This window comes from Cibotium barometz, chromosome 9, assembly GCF_041138505.1.
Source record: "Cibotium barometz isolate CiBa-2024 chromosome 9, ASM4113850v1, whole genome shotgun sequence".
Lineage (NCBI taxonomy): Eukaryota > Viridiplantae > Streptophyta > Polypodiopsida > Cyatheales > Cibotiaceae > Cibotium > Cibotium barometz.
The window spans coordinates 56,836,310-56,856,476 of NC_141054.1; positions in this window are offsets into that span (position 1 = coordinate 56,836,310).

Sequence of the window (20,167 nt, forward strand, 5' to 3'; positions counted from 1 at the left end):
TTTCTTTCATGAGAACGAATGGTTCACTTTCAATTATAGAAATGTTGTTGATATTTGGTCTTCGACTCAAAGCATCGGCAACAACATTTTCTTTTCTAGGTTGATATTGAATCATAGGTTGGAAACTTTGAATGAAAGCTGCCCATTTGATATGCCTATCTGAGATAAGAGGTTGCGTAAGCAAATGCCTAATGCTTTGTTGGTCTGTCTTGATAAGAAATTCAGAGCCCATTAGGTAATGCTTCCAGATTTTCAAAGCATGCACTACTGCTGCTAATTCCTTGTCATAAGTGCTAATTCCTTGTCATAAGTGCTATAATTTTGCTCTGCAGGCTTAAGCTTTCTACTTTGATATGCAATAGGATGGTTGTCTTGCATAAGAACAGCTCCAAATCCTTTGCCACTAGCATCAGTCACTACTATAAAGAATGGTCTTTGAAAATCAGGTAGTGTAAGAACTGGTGCTTGTGTTAAAGCATTCTTGAGTGTTGCAAAAGATTTATCTTGCTTTTCAGTCCAATTGAAATTTGTAGCTTTCTTAAGGAGTTCAGTCAAAGGATTGGCAATACAAGCAAAATTCTTGACGAACTTCCTATAATAACTACATAAGCCAAGAAAAGATCTAAGATCATGTACGTTTCTAGGCGTAGGCCAAGAAGCAATACACTCAATTTTCTTAGGATCTACATGAATTCCTTCGGCCGATACTATATGTCCTAAGTATTCAATCTCCTCTTGAAAGAAAGAACTCTTTTCAGGATTGACATACAATTCATTTTCTCTCAAAAGATTGAACACTTGTTCCAAGTGTTGTTCATGTTCTTGTCGATCCTTGCTAAAAACAAGAATGTCATCAAAGAACACTATAACAAAACTTTGAAACTTAAGGAATATACGATTCGTCATACGGCTGAAAGTAGCTGGAGCATTGGTCAAACCAAATGGCATAACCAAAAACTCATAATGACCAGTTTGGGTTCTAAAAGCTGTCTTGAATATGTCAGATTGAGTCATACGGACTTGATGATACCCAGACTTTAGGTCAATCTTGCTAAAGACCTTTGATCCTCTAAGCTTATCAAGAAGATCATCTACCCTAGGAATAGGATATGTGTTCTTGACAGTAATCTTATTCAATGCACGATAGTCTACACACATTCAGTAAGTTCCGTTCTTCTTCTTAACAAGAAGTACTGGAGCTCCAAAAGGTGAACTACTAGGTCGAATAAGGCCTCTCTCTAGCAAGTCTTCTATTTGGCTTTGGATTTCTCTTTGCTCTAAATTGTTGACTCTATAGGGAGCTTTACAAGGCGGGGAATTTCCAGGCAATAAATCAATGCTATGATCCTCTGGCCTAGACTTAGGTAATCCTGGAGGCAGATCTTTCATGAAACAGTCACTAAATTTGGAGATAAAAGAATCAAACTTTGGTCTTTTGGATGTGTCCAACTCAGCATCAAGCTGGTTAACCCATACCATATAAGTTTTGTCTCTTTTTCTTAGAGCTCTCTTTGCTTGAGTGTGACTCAACAAAGGACTCATTTCTCCTTTGACTTGACACTGGAGGATAATATCTTTATTGTCCTTCCTTAGAGAAATACTATGAGTGTCATAGTCTATAATAGGATTGTTTTTGTGTCTCCAAGGCATACCCAAAATTATATCTACCCCTTGTAAAGGTGCAACTAAGAAATCCCTCTTTTTTGTTAAAGGTTTGATGCATAAATCCAAATCTTTCACTACTTGCATGCAATTATACTTTGTTCCAGTAAATGCTGCTTTGACTTTATAGTGCGTAGGTAAAGAATGAAGATTTAATGCTCTAAGTACCTTTTCAGAAATGAAATCATGAGTACTACCATCATCATGCAAAATAAGAACTTCATGTCCATTTATCGTTCCTTTTATTTTAAGCAAAGAATGAACATGAGGTTTACCTTCTTGTTCTGAGTAATCTGGATCGGAATTACCCTCTTGCTTGAATGATTCTTCTTCATTGTCGTCTTCTTCAATCATGTTGACTCGAGCTGCTGCTGTGCTGGGGTTGAATTCTTGGTACGCTCCGGACAATTCGGTGCTATGTGACCTTCTTTGTGGCACTTGAAACATTTGATAGGCGATGTCTTCGGTTTGCCACCATTGACTTTCTTATTGGTACTCAGGTTGCCTTTAGCCTCGTCCTTGCCTTTGTCATAACCTGGTTTATACATCTTCTTTGAAGCATAAAAAGATTTAGTAAATGGTTTAGAAGAAGTACCCTCATGTGCTTTATTCTCTTTAGGGAAACCATTTTTACGTTCTGAATTAGTTGCCAAGGATATAGCAGAAGATAGTGAATGAGGTCGAAACATATTCACATCGGCCCTAATGGTAGATCTAAGGCCCGATATGAACTTCCTTTTTTGATCCTTCTCACTAACTCTATCCACAACCTGCACCTGTAATAAAGTATTCCAGAACTTTTCTACATACTGTGACATAGTTTCCTTTTCCAATTGATGCAAAGTATCCCATTGGTGCCTAACTTTGGACTTGAATTGTGAGGGTAAAAAGTGCTTTTTAACCAGCCGTTGAAATCTTTTCCAAGAATCTGGCTTATCATGACCTTGCTTTACTACACTCCACCATAAAGCTGCACTGTCTACCATATGATTGACTGCACATTTAATCTTATCTTTCTCTGAAAATTTTTCTCCAGAAAAATAGTTATCTAGTTGACTAAGCCAAGCTAAAATGACCCTAGCATCCTTCTTTCCATCATAATTTTGAAATGTGAAAGCTTTCCGACTAATCTTGGATTCTTTTTGTGACCTTTGTGCTTGCAATGTAGCATTTACAGCCCTTTGAATAGTGTCATCTTCGTCATCAAAAGATAGCGAAGAGTCACGCTTGCGTCTACGATTTGAGAGCTGTCTCTCCAATTCAATACGCTTCTCTCTTTCTTCTACAATTTGATGTTGTAAAGAAAGGAGTTGCTCTTGAATTGATGGCGAAATAGGCAAATCTGCCATAGTGCTTGTGCAAATGATGTAGATAAATAAAATTTTACTTTATTTGATGTAAATAAATAAAGAAAAAATGAGTACTTATCTTATTTTTCTCCCGCAATTCGATCTTGGTTGAAGCTGAACAAGACGTTGTTCAATGGCTGAATTGAATTCTCGTCGCCTCAAACAAATCCCGAATGATTCCGCGTGATTCAAGAGTCTTGGGCTAGTCGAATTGTTGATGAAATAATTTTTCTGCACTTTGAAACCTGCTAAAACAGTCCTGTAAACCTTGCCCAAACTCTGTAATATTTTTCTGAAATTTTCAGAAATTTTCAGAAGTGATTTCGGAATTTTCTAGCCTTTTCTAGGCAATTTCCAAGCTTTTTAAAACCTGTAAATCACTTTTCTGCACCAGAAATTTTCAAAATTGAAAAACCTTTGAATTTCTCCTCAAATTTGGAAATTGGGAAAAGATAGAGGTTGAAAAAGGAGTGATGTGACTTGCATGGGGATTGGGAAAAGTGAGATTGATTAGAGAGTGGATTAAGGAGTTGATTAGCTTAGGGAGATTATGCATGAATTTTTTTTCTCTCCACTCCACGCTTTTGTGCCGGCAGGCTGCCGCCGTGCGCCCCTTCTTCCAAAAGATTAGTGAGATTTATACTATGGCTTTTGCATGGATTTATCTGCTCCATCTATTATAGATTTGCTCAACCTTGAAGCTTTCTGATTTCTGAGAGTTACCCGTGAGGTTTTTGGCTATGAGGATTTCATCCATACGGTTAGATTCTGATTTCACAGAGTATTTGGAAAAACCGCTTTTTGATAGAGAGGGATGGTTTTGCAGGGTGGTGAGTGGGTTTGAGAGTAGATCTAGTTTTGAATCTTTGACCTTTGGGTAAAGACCTGCAAAACACCCTTCTGTCCACTGGATAAATTCCTGCACTTTCTTGATTTTTGAGAAGTTGAAGCCCTTTCCTACCTTCTCCACAAATCTCCTAGCCCAAGCTCTGATACCACTGCAACCGGAATCTTATTCTAGGAATTGATTGTGGAAAGATAGAGAATTAATTCAATCATAAAAACCATTGCTTGTAAGCTTCAACTAAATCAAAGCAATTGAAAAATTAAACACTTAAACAAAAATACTTAGCTCCAAAAAGACCATATTGGGTGCAATCTTCCCCCCTCTTGTGCGTGGCCTCTCCCCACACAAGAGTATTTCTTTATTAGCTTTCCTTTTTACCAAAATTAGGCCATAGCCCCCAAAATACAAGATGTGCTTTTTAGAGAGCACGGCACTCTTCTTTAACAAAAATAGAGTGTCAAATTGGGACTAGGGTAAAGCCATAAGCTTTAATAAATTCCACAAAAATAAATGTATCTTTCCTAAAGTTCAAAATGGAAAAATCATTTAATAAGATTACAAGCTACTATGCTTGCCAAAAATGAAATGTGATGATCCAAGACATTTCTTCCAAAGTAAACTCTTCAATTCCCATAGTCTTCATCACCTGAAAATATAAGCCTAATTAATTATTAAATTAATCCCACAAATATTAAACAGGCACAAATCATCACCAACTCATGACTACCAGGCGTAAGTACCCCAGGAATCACCTTGCCATACAAACCTAACTGAAATAATCATAGGTGGCCTCAAACATACGTCATATACCGCACGTATTAATATTTATAGTGGTGTCACCCACGATATTAACCTAGCCGGCATGACGCAAGAGTAATCTAGGCATCCCCAAATTACTCAAGAGGGGATGAATAATATTTTTCTAGAGGACTTAAAATATATTCTCATGACACCGTGGGCGGGTAAGAGCGAGCTCTTCTCTGCCCCCACCAGCACTTTGGTAAAAGAAGACATTGAGCAAGAGGTAATAATCGACCTTTTACAACCTAGAAACATTTGTAATTATGTATAGGAAAATATTTTGATTTTTCCTTTGATTGCAGAGAGTGGTTGAAATTGACGCATTTACTGGGAGAGGCGGCGGCAGCAGAGACCAAGCCAAGGTCCATGGACATGATGCTGCGTTGGCGCACTATCTTGGTTGACTTCCTGTGGGATGGCATCGCCATTATCCACAGGGACTACACCCCTCAATCTGCCTTCAGTCTCTTCTTTTTGAAAGCCCTCTCTAAGGTGCTTTGTGTGGCCTCTATGGGCACAGAGAGCACCAATCGTATAGTTCTGATTAAAAAATCCCTTGCCTTTGATGTTTTCGGTTCTGGATTTAGGGGTAAGCTTCTTGCTCGTATAGGTATTATAGCCAAAAGCATAGGCATATATAGAGGATCCTCAAGAAATAGCCCAATCACTCCTTGAGCACACTCTGCCCAATAACGAGAGAAGGAAGCTCAATATTGTAAAAAGGCTTTTGTAAAGATGATGTATCACTTCTTATTATGAATACAATACAATTTTTACAAGCTTATTTTCATCAAGTATATCATTGTTTTTTCTAGTTTGTACCATTAATATTTTTGTGAATGCATCAGAAATGACCTTGGGAGCCTGGGGGAGCAGTGCCAGAACAGTGCGCATTTTGAGCCTGCACCGCTGTTGTAGAGCCCAAATTTGCACTATTTTGGCACAGGTTCCCCAGCCCTTTAGGAGCAATTCTGATGCATTCGATGACAAATAATGTATTTTTACACATGATTAAAGGTATTTTTATCTTGTAAATTACTGTTTCTCATAATCAATGTACTCAACTTGATTATAAATGCATCAAAAATGATTATGAGTGTGGCTGGGGGAGCAGTGCCAGAACAGTGCAAATTTTGAGCCTGCACCGCTGCTGTAGAGCCCAAATTCGCACTGTTTTGGCACAGCTTCCCCAGCCCTTCAAGAGCAATTCTAATGCATTGGATGACAAATAATGTATTTTTACACGTGATTAAAGGTATTTTTATCTTGTAAATTACTGTTTCTCATAATCAATGTACTCAACTTGATTATAAATGAATCAAAAATGATTCTAAGTGGCTAGGGGAGCAGTGCCAAAACAGTGCGAATTTTGAGCCTGCACCGCTGCTGTAGAGCCCAAATTCGCACTATTCTGGCATAGCTTCCCTAGCCCTCCAAGAGCAATTCTGATGCATTGGATGACAAATAATGTATTTTTACATATGATTAAAGGTATTTTTATTTTGTAAATTACTGTTTTTATAATTAATGTACTCAACTTCATTATAAATGCATCAGAAATGATCCTAAGTGGCTGGGGGAGCAGTGCCAAAATAGTGCGAATTTTGAGCCTGCACTGCCGCTGTAGAGCCTAAATTCGCACTGTTCTGGCATAGCTTCCCTAGTCCTCCAGGAGCAATTCTGATGCATTGGATGACAAACAATGTAATTTTACACATGATTAAAGTTTGTTTTTATCTTATAAACTATTGTTTCTCACAATCAACTGCATCAAAAATGATCTTGAGTGTGGCTGGGGGAGCAGTGCCAGAATAGTGCGAATTTTGAGCCTACACCGCCGCTGCAGAGCCTAAATTCGCACTGTCCTGGCATAGCTTCCCCAGTCCTCCAGGAGGAATTCTGATGCATTGAATGATCAAATTTTGAGCCTACATCGCCGTTGCTGCAGAGGCCAAATTCGCACTGTTCTGGCACAGCTTCCTCAGTCCTCCAGGAGAATTTCTGATGCCTTGGGTGACAAACTAGCACATGATAGACACTCCATGTTAAACAAACATGATGACATCGAGACCTTGTAAGAGAAACTTAAAATTTTCATTATCAGAAGGCTACAAATGAAAGCCAGATAGGCTTGTTACAAAGGGGGATTTGAAACAAAAGAGTTGCTTCAAAAAAAAGGTTAACATCTAAGATCTCTAGATCGTGTCTCGCTCGCCTCGAATGCGCCGAGCTAGTTGCATGTCCTTCGCAGATATGGTTATCCTCTTTGCATGTATTGCAAGGAGGTTGGTATCTTCAAAAAGCCCAACAAGGTAAGCCTCCGGAGAGGCTTCTTGCAATGCTTCAAGGGCAATCCCCTACACATGGAACTTTGTTATATATCGTTGGAGAATCTCCTTCACTGTGCGAGCAAAAGGGGCTCTTCTTTATCAGCAACTCAGTGTTTCTCTGATAAAACTTGATTTCTTGTAGAGCCCTATGCCCTTGGTGCACCCTTCTCCTTGGAGCTCTATGTGTTGTGTTAGTGCGTTGGCGAGGTTGGTGGGACTTCCTTGGCTTGAAGAGCTTGACCTTTCTATGCTTGTGCACACTTGCAAGAACCTCCTCTTGGTTTCTCTTATAGTCTGAATCCTCCTCCTCCTGTTGTGCTGTGGTACCTGTGTAGTATCAAGTTCCTCCCCGGTAAGTAGGGGACCCTGTCCTGGTGGTAGGGTCTTACCACCTATGATGCTGCGCAATGTAGGAATGTTTACACCAACCCAGTAGAACTGCTCATCATCGGCCTCTCTATCTTGATCTCTGGGGTGGCTGCATTGTGGGGTCTTCTTCACACGCTTGCTCCCACTAGAAGGGCCTACATGTGTGCACTGGTGTTGCTGTAGGAGGAGGGTTGGACTCTGGTGATCCCATTGGACGTGTCCTAGAATCCAAGGGGTCACTCTCTTCCGTGGTGTCGCCAATATGTGGTCGTTGGATGCCTTGCACTGTGTTTTGTGAAGGCATGATAACACGTGCGGTGTTCTTGGTGCGTGCCATATCCATGTACGACTATGCTAACGTGGTGATGTGCTGGTGTCCTTACGTGGGTGTCTACGTAGATCTTGAGCTCAAGTTCTCTAAAAAAGTGAAATGAAAATGAAGTGAGAGAAGGAACTATTAATAGTTTTTTTAAAGGGAAAAAAAACCTAGCTAAACTTATTTTCTTTGCCTTATTACATCTAGATTTATGCTGGTGCGTGCACAACCCAATGCCTCCCTTGTCTCCTCATTCATGCACGCCAAGCACCATGCCTATATGGGGAGCATTGGTCTGCAACCATTCAAGCCGAGCATGACTTTTTGCAGCCTTGCGTGCCTCTTGCACAAGCTTAGATTGTTGGGCCTGCTCCCTAACCAATACCCTTCCAAAGGTTGTGCGATAAAACCAATTGAACATCTCTTGTAGATAGTTTGTACATGTTCCTCCTGCAGAAGCTCCACCTCCATGTCTTGTATTTTTGAAATAAACCCCTCTTGCTTTATAATGTGATTTCTCCATCCCTTGGGTACTCCACATGTCGAGCGATTCATACTTGTTCATGAAATACGCACCATGCACATAAACTATGTGCTGTACACATGACAATAGAATTTCATTAGAAAAAGTCAAGGTTAAAACACTAGTTTATTTTTTTATTGTACAACTTACCATATAGTGTGTTACTTTACTCTCCCCAAGCACCTAGCACACTTTTGGTGAATTCTATGATATGTTGTTGGAATGATGCTTGTTCTTGTGCAGTTGTGCTACTTTGATTTATAATGCGAACCATTTTATTGAAATTTATCCAAAGCTGTTTGCGCATATTTACAAGAGCTAGCATTGGACAATCTACATTTGTGGTACTGCACACAGGTCTCTCCAGAGTCCCCAAGTCTTCTTTGAATTCTTTATGTTTGCTGGCTTCTCCAAAAATCTCCTTACCTTTGATCTAGTCATGGAGACCTTTTGAGCAACCTCGTATGACATACCAGAGGCCTACTTATTCACTTCAATTTTCACGTTTCCGCTATGGTAGCCTAGAGAATTCAAAAGATGCTCTAATTTACCAAGGGCTGCAACTTTCCTCTCTTGTGTGTAGGCATTGTGAATGCATAATTGATATGGCACTTAAGCAATCGATCAAAGATTCTCATGAATGCATGAAGTGTGCAAAGCTTCTTCCCTTTCTTGGGACCTTTTGAGGCATCCTTCCCAACAGAACCAACCTTATGTATACCTTTTCCATTTGTCGTTTTCTGCCTAGAAATATCAATCTTAGCATGGACAAGGCCATCTTGATGTCGTGCCTTGAGCACAACCCATCATGCATTTAATTGTCTTCAAATCTCCCCCAAGATGCCAATCCACCTTGAACTTTCGTATGTTTTCTACATCCAAAAGTTGACCATCAATTTGCTTTTTGATTACATCTGTTATCCAGGGAGTTCTTTCAAACATCCATGTCAATACCTCATGTGTCTCCTTCGTTACCTCGAATGCACCAAGCCACCAGACCTCTTTCTCAGATTGCACACTAAAACTTGGTTTGGTAGTCTTTTTCCATGCATAGATCATGGAATCATTCATGAGCGTAATGCTCATACGTTCCAGCTTCTTTCAACCTTTCACAATTTGGCACTCATCTAGCTTGAGCACAAATGAAAGTGTGCTCCCCAAAACTACAAAAATAAACGGTAATTTACAATATTCAAAACAAAATAATCGTCTTCATTTTCTACTGAAAAACATGAATAGTAGCAATTGGAAGTTCTCACCTTCTGGTGAAAGACCATAGAACTTCACCATAGCTTGTTGTAGTCTCTCAATATAAACAACGATGTTATTGTAAACATCATAGTGAAATTCTATACTTGTCTTGATTTTCTTTCTGTTTGACCCTGTGTCTAATGTTAGTGTGCCCGTGATAAAACTGTCCTATAGCTCACTGCACATCATCATTATTGATACGCTTGACATTGTGAATCACCTTTAGTGTAGGAAATAAAGTGCCAGTGATTCCCTGTCTTAGAAATGCATCTTTTACAACCTGATGGATTGCTTGGTACCCTTTCATGCTGATTCCAGCCGCATCACAAGCATGTTGAATTAATGAAGAATCGATGGAGGTGGTAATCTCGCTCTCACTACATTGCTGACAACAACTTGGCGTATTTTAGGATGATGAGGGTCAGTAATAATTGAGAGAATATCCTTGGTATTCAGAATGGCTTTGACCAAATCCTTCCATCCCTCTTCATTAGAACCACACACTTCTTGTTGCAGAAAATTCATGGCAGAACACAAATCATGACTATTTTGTTTAAATCACTGAGTGCATAATGAAAGTTTATGTTACTTACTTTGTTGTACAAATCCTTTTCTTCCGTGCTCCACCTTTAAACGCAAGAGATTCTATACCAGCCAATGTCTTTTTGCATTCACGAGCACCATTTGGCGTTGCTTTGAGTAAATATACTAACATGGAGTTTTTCATCAATAAATTACATTTATGAGAATATCCTTGGTATTCAGAATGGCTTTGACCAAATCCTTCCATCCCTCTTCATTAGAACCACACACTTCTTGTTGCAGAAAATTCATGGCAGAACACAAATCATGACTATTTTGTTTAAATCACTGAGTGCATAATGAAAGTTTATGTTACTTACTTTGTTGTACAAATCCTTTTCTTCCGTGCTCCACCTTTAAACGCAAGAGATTCTATACCAGCCAATGTCTTTTTGCATTCACGAGCACCATTTGGCGTTGCTTTGAGTAAATATACTAACATGGAGTTTTTCATCAATAAATTACATTTATGAGAAAAATTAAAAAATAATAATTTTTAAGGCTCCACAATTTCGGGATCTCATGGATGTAGTGGTTCTTGACAGTTAGGTATGTTTATGGGGTTGTGGGGACCTGACAGTTAGTTATGGATGTACTGGCTCCTGACAGGCTTCTGACGTGACCCTTGAATTACAAGCTTTTTGGAGAGGGAAAAAATTATTTTCATCATACATATTGGTTGGGTGGTGTTTTTTCTACCTCAAAATGTAAAAAAATAAATAAATAAATTTTTTAACTTTTTGGGGCCCACCTAAATACGAGAATGTTTTGCTGATGTGGAAGGGAGATATGGTGGGAGTTAATGAGAAAGGAGATTTCAAAAATTGACAAGAAAGATTCAATTTGCAGAGAGTGAAGATAAAAAATTCAAAAAGTAAGAGAGAAAGTATGAGAAAAGTCAAAAAGTAAGAGAGAGTATGAGAAAAGTCAAAAAGTAAGAGAGAGAGTATGAGAATATTCCCTTTAAAAAGTGAAACTAGGAGGGTATGGCTGATGTGGCAAGGCAAAAAATAGGGGTCATCATAGCCTTTGTCTCCCTGAAGCCCAACTTTTTAAGCTCTAATCCCTTAAAATTAGGAATCCTTAGGAGGCCCTTTTTGGGTCCAAAAAATTCCTAATGAGTTATATATATTAATCATCAAAAACCCATTCACAGCAAAAATACACATTTATATATTAGTCCTATTGTATCCAGTCCAATATCAACAGCTTTTTGAAAGACAATACAATTCCTAGTTTTCCAGATTTCCCAGAGAAAACAAAATTTGATTATGTTAAACACAGAGAGCACATTCCTCATCACTCAGTCCATTTCCCAAGCAGCCCCAGTCATCTCATAATCCATGAATCCTAGTGCAACTATAAACCCATTTGCATATTTTGGACCAGGGACCTCTAATAGCAGGACAATTTCAAAATGCATTCTTCCCATCCTCAATAGCAGTTTTACATCTAGGCAACATCCATTAGTGAAGTTCTTCTTCATTAGTTTGACTCCCAAGGGAAGGGCTCCCATAGAGACTCTCCACAATAAGGTTTGGGCTTTGACAGGAATATCCAGATCCAAAATGCTCTTCCGTCTTTTCCTCCAGCTGCAAGGGCCGCAGTTTGTTTTCCAAATCTTGTTACAATATACTACATTATCCTTAGACTTCTTTAGATCCTTATATATACAGTTAGTTTTTCCCCTATCTAGCTTTGTTCTATTAAACCTGACCCAGTCCTTAACCCAACATGTATCATCCTGGGCAGTAGATACCTAGCCTTTATGTTCCTCTCCAGCACATTTCTGATTAACTGTCCTTCTCTCTGATTCAAATTGAATTCCTCATCCATCTGTTTATGTTCCTTCCATCACACCAAGACCCTATCCCAACAATAAACCAATTTCTTGAGACCTTTGTTATTCAACTTCCTAGTAGTTTTTAGGTCCTGGAGAGCAAAGGGAGCATTAAACTTACCATATCCCAAGGCTTAGTAAGGAATTTTCTGAAGCCCTAGTACACCCTTCCCATGTTGTTAAAGACAGAATCTCCTTCCATTTATTACTCAACATCTTAGCCAGAGCTGATCTTGTGATTTTTAAAGGAGCATAAGAAAACAACTTATCCTTCGAGTCTAGCCCTTGCCATTTACCTCCAGACGAGACATCATGACTTTCAACAAGTTCCCTAAGCATCTTTGTCCAGATTTCATTTTGCTTCAAGCATTTGGGAACCAAAAGTGTAGTTCTGGCTATTGTGTGAGAAGGGAGGTAAAGAATACCAATGTCTCCTTCTTCCTTGGGCAAGGTCAACCTATCCCAAGCTAGCCAGGCTAAAGCCTTCTTACTAGGGTTACCATTCCTTCATAAAAATTCTCTAATGGATTTCATTATTTTCTACCAATGGCTTTTCCCAAAATCTAGCACTGGACATAAAAACATAATATAGGCATTTAAAACTGTATTACAAATAAGACCATATTAGATAAAATGGAAAAAATCTTGCATTTTGGGAATTTTAAAATTGGTATGTTTCACATAAATTGGGAATTTACCACTTATTGTGGGAATTTGTACAAAGTATTCCTCATGACGTTGATCTGCTCCACCTAGGCACATTCCTTCTTGTGCTTTTTTGGCTTCCTTGACTGGTATCTTGATTCTCGTATAAGGCCTTGGTTTTCTGGGCCTCCATGACCAAACAATTACATCCGCCTCTTCCCACACCCGAGGATCTACCTTGTTCTCCACCTAAAACCCCTTCCAACAATCAACATAGGCCTTTGCATTTGTCAAACCACCCTTTCTTGCACACGGTGCCCAATACTATATCACAATCTTCTTGTAGTTTGGTGCCTTCCTATCCATATCAATGTTTGATTCAGCCATAGCAAGCCAAATAGGATACACATCTCTGTTTGGTGGGAGCAACAAGATAAAGTCCCCTTGCTGGGCATCTAGCATTGGGTTGAATTCTTCCCTTGGTTTCTCTCATTGAGGCCCGCAATAATGATCATTGTACTCCTCCTAACCTAAGAACCTTTTAGGATCAAAGGAAGCACCCCTGTCTCGTTGTTGAGAGCCTTAAGACTTTGGCCAAAAATGTGTGTACAATCTAGCCTCCGATGTTATAATTGGTTTATCAAGCTCTTGGATTACATTATTCCAATAATCTATCATAGGTCTATAATATCTTGGAACAAAAGAATCATTTCCAAGATTTTGCCAAAATCTAATATAAGACTTTATACCTGATATCACATCCTCAAGCCCCTTTACATGCTCTACCACTTGACAACAAAGGTGGATTACCTAGTGGTAACATTGGCTTACCTTCACTATCTTTCTTCCACAGTGGAATACGTCCGTCACTAGGCCTCCAATCAGGTGTTGCTACATACACTTTATATTGCATTACTGGTGTGTCCCCATTCATGAAGAATCGAAATTGAAGTGGCTTAGAGGGGCCTATAAGTGCATCTGGCCCATCACAAATGTATCCATCACAATATTGCTTGAAGTCAGGCACTTGAGTTAACAAAAAAGGCACTGGGTGAAGAGCTTAAGCTGGTCCTTAAGGCGTCCATCAAATGTGGTAACGTGAACGTCTGTTCGACTTTCAATTTTTCTGAGAACCTACTAAACATTACATCTATGTCCTCATGTGTGTGTCTGACCATTAAAAATCCCAATTGAACAGTTTTTAAAACCCCCCTTGCAACTAGAAGAGATAGATATGCAAACAAATATCGATTCTTGTTTTCACCTGCATAATTATCTAGTTGCAGTAGCAAGTTCTCTGGCAATCTGCGAAAAAGCTGAAATCACATTGACACCTTGTAAATCATTTGGACCTGATGCATGTTCTCCTGGAGCAATGGTTGTTGTGGAATTTGAATGTGCATTGTCACTCGATACCTTCTGGCCAATAAGCTCTTTACCATCAATATCATAGTGTTAATCTAAAGCTTCCCTTGAGCTCAAGGCATGGAGAAGTGAAACATTGCTCCTTGAAGCCCCATCTGTAGCTAGTCACCAAGGGGGTGCTTATCCAACTGCTCTAGGTTATGCAAACACAATACAATTGATCCAATTGTGAGATTAGGATTCGATGGCCATAACCCATTTAGCATGAAGTGACCGTAATGCCCCTAACACTGTTGCGGACAAAATAGGTAATATTTCTTAAAAACGAGAAACATTTGGCATCTTTTAAAGATTCCATAAGAAAGTTCAGTTTTTTACCTCTTTTTAAAAAGTGGTCTACGCATGCATATAACACTACCAAAAAACGATAATATTTTGGGTACTTTATACATTTCTTACAAAAATTGATATGAAAAAAAAGACTTAGTTTTGCTTACTTTTTGAGATTATAATTGAAAATCTGACAATATGTTTTCAAAAAACATGTAAAAATAGAGACAATGTTGATTATTTCCATCTTCAATCCATTTAAAAAATGATACAACTATAAAAAGAAGCTATTTTCTAAACATATAGCTTATGGCATAGTTATGGTTCCTCATAATCATTGCTACACCATTACTAGTTGATGTGTCTTTCCCTGAGAAGGTAGATGAGGCATCCTCTTCTTTACTAGCCATAAATACATTTTTCTTCTTCTATGTGTACACTTGAAGCTTAGACTCCTTGGGTCATCCGCCATGTTAGCATGATTGAGAATGTGCTACACAGTGCAACTATAAAAAATTATTTATATGATTATATTACAAAAGTGTATTATCTTGATACAGTTATTATCTTAATTATAAAACCCTATTTTGGCTCTTGATGAGAGTAGTATTAAAATCCATTTTGGCTCTTGATGAGAGTAGTATTAAAATCCATTTTGAAGCTCTTGAGTATCACAATTTCTTAATTGATAATATATACTTTTTTAAAAAGAGTTCGTTACGTACAAATGAATTTTAAAATATCATGAATAAGCTATTTAAAAGTCGTCTAATTTTGAAAAATAATTACACATTCATTTTTAAAGAAGATGTGTCCTTGATGTGACAAAAAGGGGTTAAATGGTAATTTTAGTTATTAAATGAGTTTAGAAAGCATGAAAAAGCTTGTTTTAAGAAACAAAAGTTTATACTTTCCAAAATACTTTTTGTAAAATATCAGGCAAAAGGACTTAGGTTCGAATCCTACTAGTTACTACACATGGTAAGAAAACTTTTATCTACAATATTTACAGCCAACTTAATGCTGAGTAAGAACTTGTCAGCTAAAGAGTTGATGTTTTTCATCACATCAACTTGATACAAAACCTCAACTTTTATGGAAATTTGATATTTTACATCACGTTGATGTAAAACATCAACTTTCTATGCAAAAGATCAAAATTTTTACATTACTTGATGTTTTGTATCAATGTTATGCAAAACATCATCTTGCCACAAAACTTGATGTTTTGCATCAACTTTGATGCAAAACATCAAGTTTTGTGGAAAAGTTGATGTTTTGCATCAATTCGATGTAAAACATCAATTTTTTCATAAAACTTGAGGTTTTGCATGAACATCAAGTTTTATGAAAAGTTGATGTTTTGCATCAACTCGATGCAAAACATCAATTTTTAGGCTAAAAGTTGATGTTGTGCATTGAGTTGATACAAAACATCAACTTTTACACACAACTCAATGTCTTGCATCAAAGTTGATGCAAAACATCAACTCTACCACAAAACTTGATGTTTAACATCAAGTTTCAAGATGCTTCGGAGAAGAAAGTTGGAGGATTGGAGGTCGATTTTCACAAACAACCTATTTTAGCAATTCTGTCCATGGTGGGATGCTCAAATGACCTATTCCATAAATTTTGAGTACCAATACAACTATGTTTCGATGCGATCTACAGACGTCACAAAGAAATTTGCTAATGCAGTAAATCATTTTATGATGTCTGCACATCTCATCAAAACATAGTCATGTTGGTACTCAAAATTTGTGGAATAGGTTGTCTAAGCATGCTAGCATGTATGAAATCGCTAAAACACGTCGTTTGTGAAAATCAACCTCTGATCCTCCAACTTTCTTCTCCGGAGCATCTGAAACTTGATGCAAAACATCAAGTTTTGTGATAGAGTTGATGTTTTGCATCAACTTTGATGCAAAACATTGAGTTGTGTGAAAAAGTTGATGTTTTGCATCAACTTTTACGGGGCTATTTTTCTTAACTTTGAAATATTTTTAAGTTTTTTTTATGAGAATTGTTTTTATTTTTATCACCAATAAATCTATAAAAGCTCATTCTAAATAGTAGATAGTAGCCAATTAAATCTCAAAAAATTTTAAAAAATCTTATAAATCATAGAATTAAAGAAAAAATATGCCTAGGATAAGGTGATATAGGTAGAACATAGGTTTAGGGCTAAGGACCTGAAAAACATATATGGTCGCAACCTTTGACTATAAATTTGAGAGGAGGTCATTAAAAAAAATGCTTGTCTATGTAACCACATAACCTTTGTATCATAAATAATATCACTACATAGTAGATGCAAAAAATTCATAATAGTAGAAGAGCTAGATGAGATAATCCATGATGACCTGTAATCCATTGATTTTAATCGAGATGTGCAAGGCTCCATTGATTTGGAAAACCACAAGTCGATTGATTCACTAATCTTGATTTTTTTCTACAATTCAATTTTAAATCTGAAGAACTATAAGCAAATACACGTGGTGGGACATCTATGTCAAGGAGGGGGGTGCATGTGAGCCTGGACTTTACCATACATATGTGCAGTAGTATGCTCTCCAGCATACATTAGGACCTCAATGGAAGGCTTCTTGGGCCCTTTTATTTGGCAGTTTAAGGAGTCAAACCTTTTCTCTTAAGAAGAAACGTTTTCTAATTAGAAGCTTCAAAACGGCTACTTTAGTCGAATTTGAATTTTGGAGGGAAAATGGAATTTAAAATCTAGCGAACAAAACCATATCATGTAACATATCTATGGAAAGCTCTTGATGCGTAGATCACGGATCTATAATCTCCGCTCAAATCGGAGCTTGTATGTAGAAGTTATGGAGGTCCGAAAATTGTAAAATTGCCTCCCCCCCCTTTTTGGGAGAAAAAGTGTACCCTTTGACCACTCTTACACCTCTCTTACAAACCCAACATTTCAGTCCACATGGCAACCCCCCATTTGGCTATTCCTTAATCACCTTGATTAGGCTTGGCCAAATTAAAGGGCCCAAGAAGACCCCATTCATGGGGGACCTTGAATCTACCGTCATCGTGAAAGATCTAAGCTCTTCTCTACCACTGTTGCATGACGAATGAAGATCAATGCAAGGATGCAACAAAAAAGACACTTAGGGCTCTTGTAAAGAGTTCCAAGTTGTAGATGAATGTGGGAGTGGGCTTGACAATAATCCCACATGGGAACTTTTGGGAGTTTTAGAGTTTTTGTATAAAAAGTGGCTCATTTGAGAGCTAGAGAGGACTCTTTGGTCATTTGGTTGAGAGACTCATAGAGAGAGCTTGCTCCATAGCTCCTTCTCATGTGCTCTCCCAAGGCTCTCCATCTCCATTCTTGCTTTAATCTTGTACTCTCTATTCTCTACGTATTCAATGATTTGAGGTTGCGGTCTACACACTTGCTAATCTAGATTTCATAATGATGTTTTGATGCTAAAATCTGATTTGTGAATTGTAGAGTGCATGTGATGAAGCTTGTGCATGAAATGATGTGTAGTTGAGGCTTGTGTGATAGCTCTTTGCATGTTAGATTCTTTGCATAAGTTGCATTTTTGTGCTTAAGTGTAGCCTAATCTTGATGCGTTGATTATGTTAGATTGATTGCTTGATTGTTGAAGAAGGATTGAGTAGGACTAGAAGTCATTAGTGTGTGGTTAACTAATCTTCTCGCATTCGGGATAGCCTCTATGTGCTAACCGGGTTGCATTCACGGATTGACAAAGTGTGTGGGTTGGAGTGTAGCCTCCGCTATGCTATGATGTCCCAAATAATGGCGCCGCTGCCAGGGACGCACACCTAAGTTAGTGAAGGGTGTTAACCATTACTTCATACTAAGTGCTCCATTGATTGCAAAATCGTGGATTAGGGTAGATTAGAGTAGAGTTTGCAAGGGCATTGAGTGTGTGATCTCAAGGGCGCCTTGTGTGTTTTCTGTTTTTTGATTAGAAGCAAAAAAATTAAAACCCCATTGCGGTAGAGAAATCCTGCCATTAATCAGGTTTAAGTACTTTCTATTTTTGTATTTTTGACGGGGTTGGCGAGAGGTAGGTAGGAAGTGTTGGAGGCGGCCTTTTAAAAAAAAAGAAAAAGAAGAAAAAAAAAACACTGAAAGAGGCTACAGAGCGTTGTGTGGGGAGGCGTCTTCATCGAGCGCAGCAAAGAAAAAGAAGTATATATATATATATATATATTTATTCGTTGAACCGCTGCTGTAGACAGGCGAAGGAGCAGAGGCGGCTTTAAATATATATATATATATATATATATATATATATATATATATTTATACGTTGACGTGGCAACAGCCTGCAGAAGCGCTAGGGAGGGGGGCGTCTGCATCAAGCGCAGCCTGTAGAGGCGCTGTGGGGGGCGTCTGCAGCAGCTGACGTGTCAGTAGAGTCTAAGCAGGCGTGGAGAGAGGCCGCGTGGAAGAAGTACCACCGCAGTGCAGCTCATAGAAACTCACAGCAACTCAAAACAGCCGAAAGAAACAAGCTATGGGAGTTTGAAGCCAAATCGACTCACAAGCAAGCTTGGCGTGGAGTGGAGTGTTCTGCAAACCAGTAGAAGGTACTGGCACAAGGAGCGAAGGTGAAGGAAGTTGGCTGACTGGTAGGCGGCCAAAAGGCGTGTGGGAGGCGTGAAATGGAGTCGAGGCGGCTGCCTGCTGCTGCTGCTGCAGGACGGCCGAGTGGTGAAGAGCTGCAGCTCGCGAAGGCAACGAAAGCGGTGGAGTAGAAGACAGCTGCGAAAGCGGTGCATTGAAGACGTCGGCGAAGAATCCGGCGAGGCGCACAGAATGGTGCGGAGCGAGCTGATAAGGTTAGTGGTATTTTTATTTTTTAATTTTTTATTGTTAATTTCTTTGTTAATTGAAGAAAAAATAAAATAAAAAAATAAAAATAAAAACCATAAAACAATAATTTTTGTTAAAAACAAAAACAAAAACAAAAAAAAGAAAAAAAAAGAAAGAAAGAAAAAAGAGAAAAAAAAAGAAATAAAGAAAGAAAGAAAAAAGAAAAAAAACCATAAAATAATAATTTTTTAAAAAAAGAGAAAAATAAAAAGAGAAAAATAAAAATTAAAAAAAAGAGAGAGAGAAAAAAATATTTTTTTTTGTGTTTGTATTTTGAGTCCATTTTTCATTTTTTATTTTCTGTAAAATTTTGCATAAGTAAAGTAACTTGCATTTTTTTAAAATTTCTGTAATTTGGTGCATAAGTAGTTCATATTTTTGTGTAATTAGTACAAAATTTATTAGTTAAAAAAAAACAAAAAAACAAAAACAAAAACAAAAGAAAGAAAAAGGAAGAAAACAAAAGAAAAGAAATAGAAATTTTTAAATTAAAAAAAATTCTATAAATTATGTGTTTTTTTTAGGAGTCCATATTCTTTGCATATTTTGTAATTTTTTATTTTTTTTAATTTTTTACATAATTAGGGGAACTTGCATTGTTTTAAATTTTTTTGCATAATTAGTATTTTTTTAGCGTGATTCATATTTTTTGTAATTAGGAAAAGAGAAAAAAAAGTTAAAAAAATCATTTAAAAAAAATATAATAAAAAATAGGATAGATAGTTACACCACACATACTCATTTTAGTTGCCTTTAGTGGTTAGGTAGGGTAAAATATATATATATATATATATATATATATATATATATACATACATACATATATATATATATACATACATATATATATATATATATATACATATATATATATATATAATAAAAAAATAAAAACAAAAACAAAAAAACACATAAAAAAACAAAAAAAAAACAAAAAAATTGACCTTATGCACTTGCGGTCGGGACGTCTTATAGATTCTGCCATAGGGCCCAGGGCACCTTCTAGAGTACCTACGCAGGAAAGTGGGACCCAATCAGTAGGAAATTTGGCAGATATTGCTGAAACCTTTTCCGAATCCCA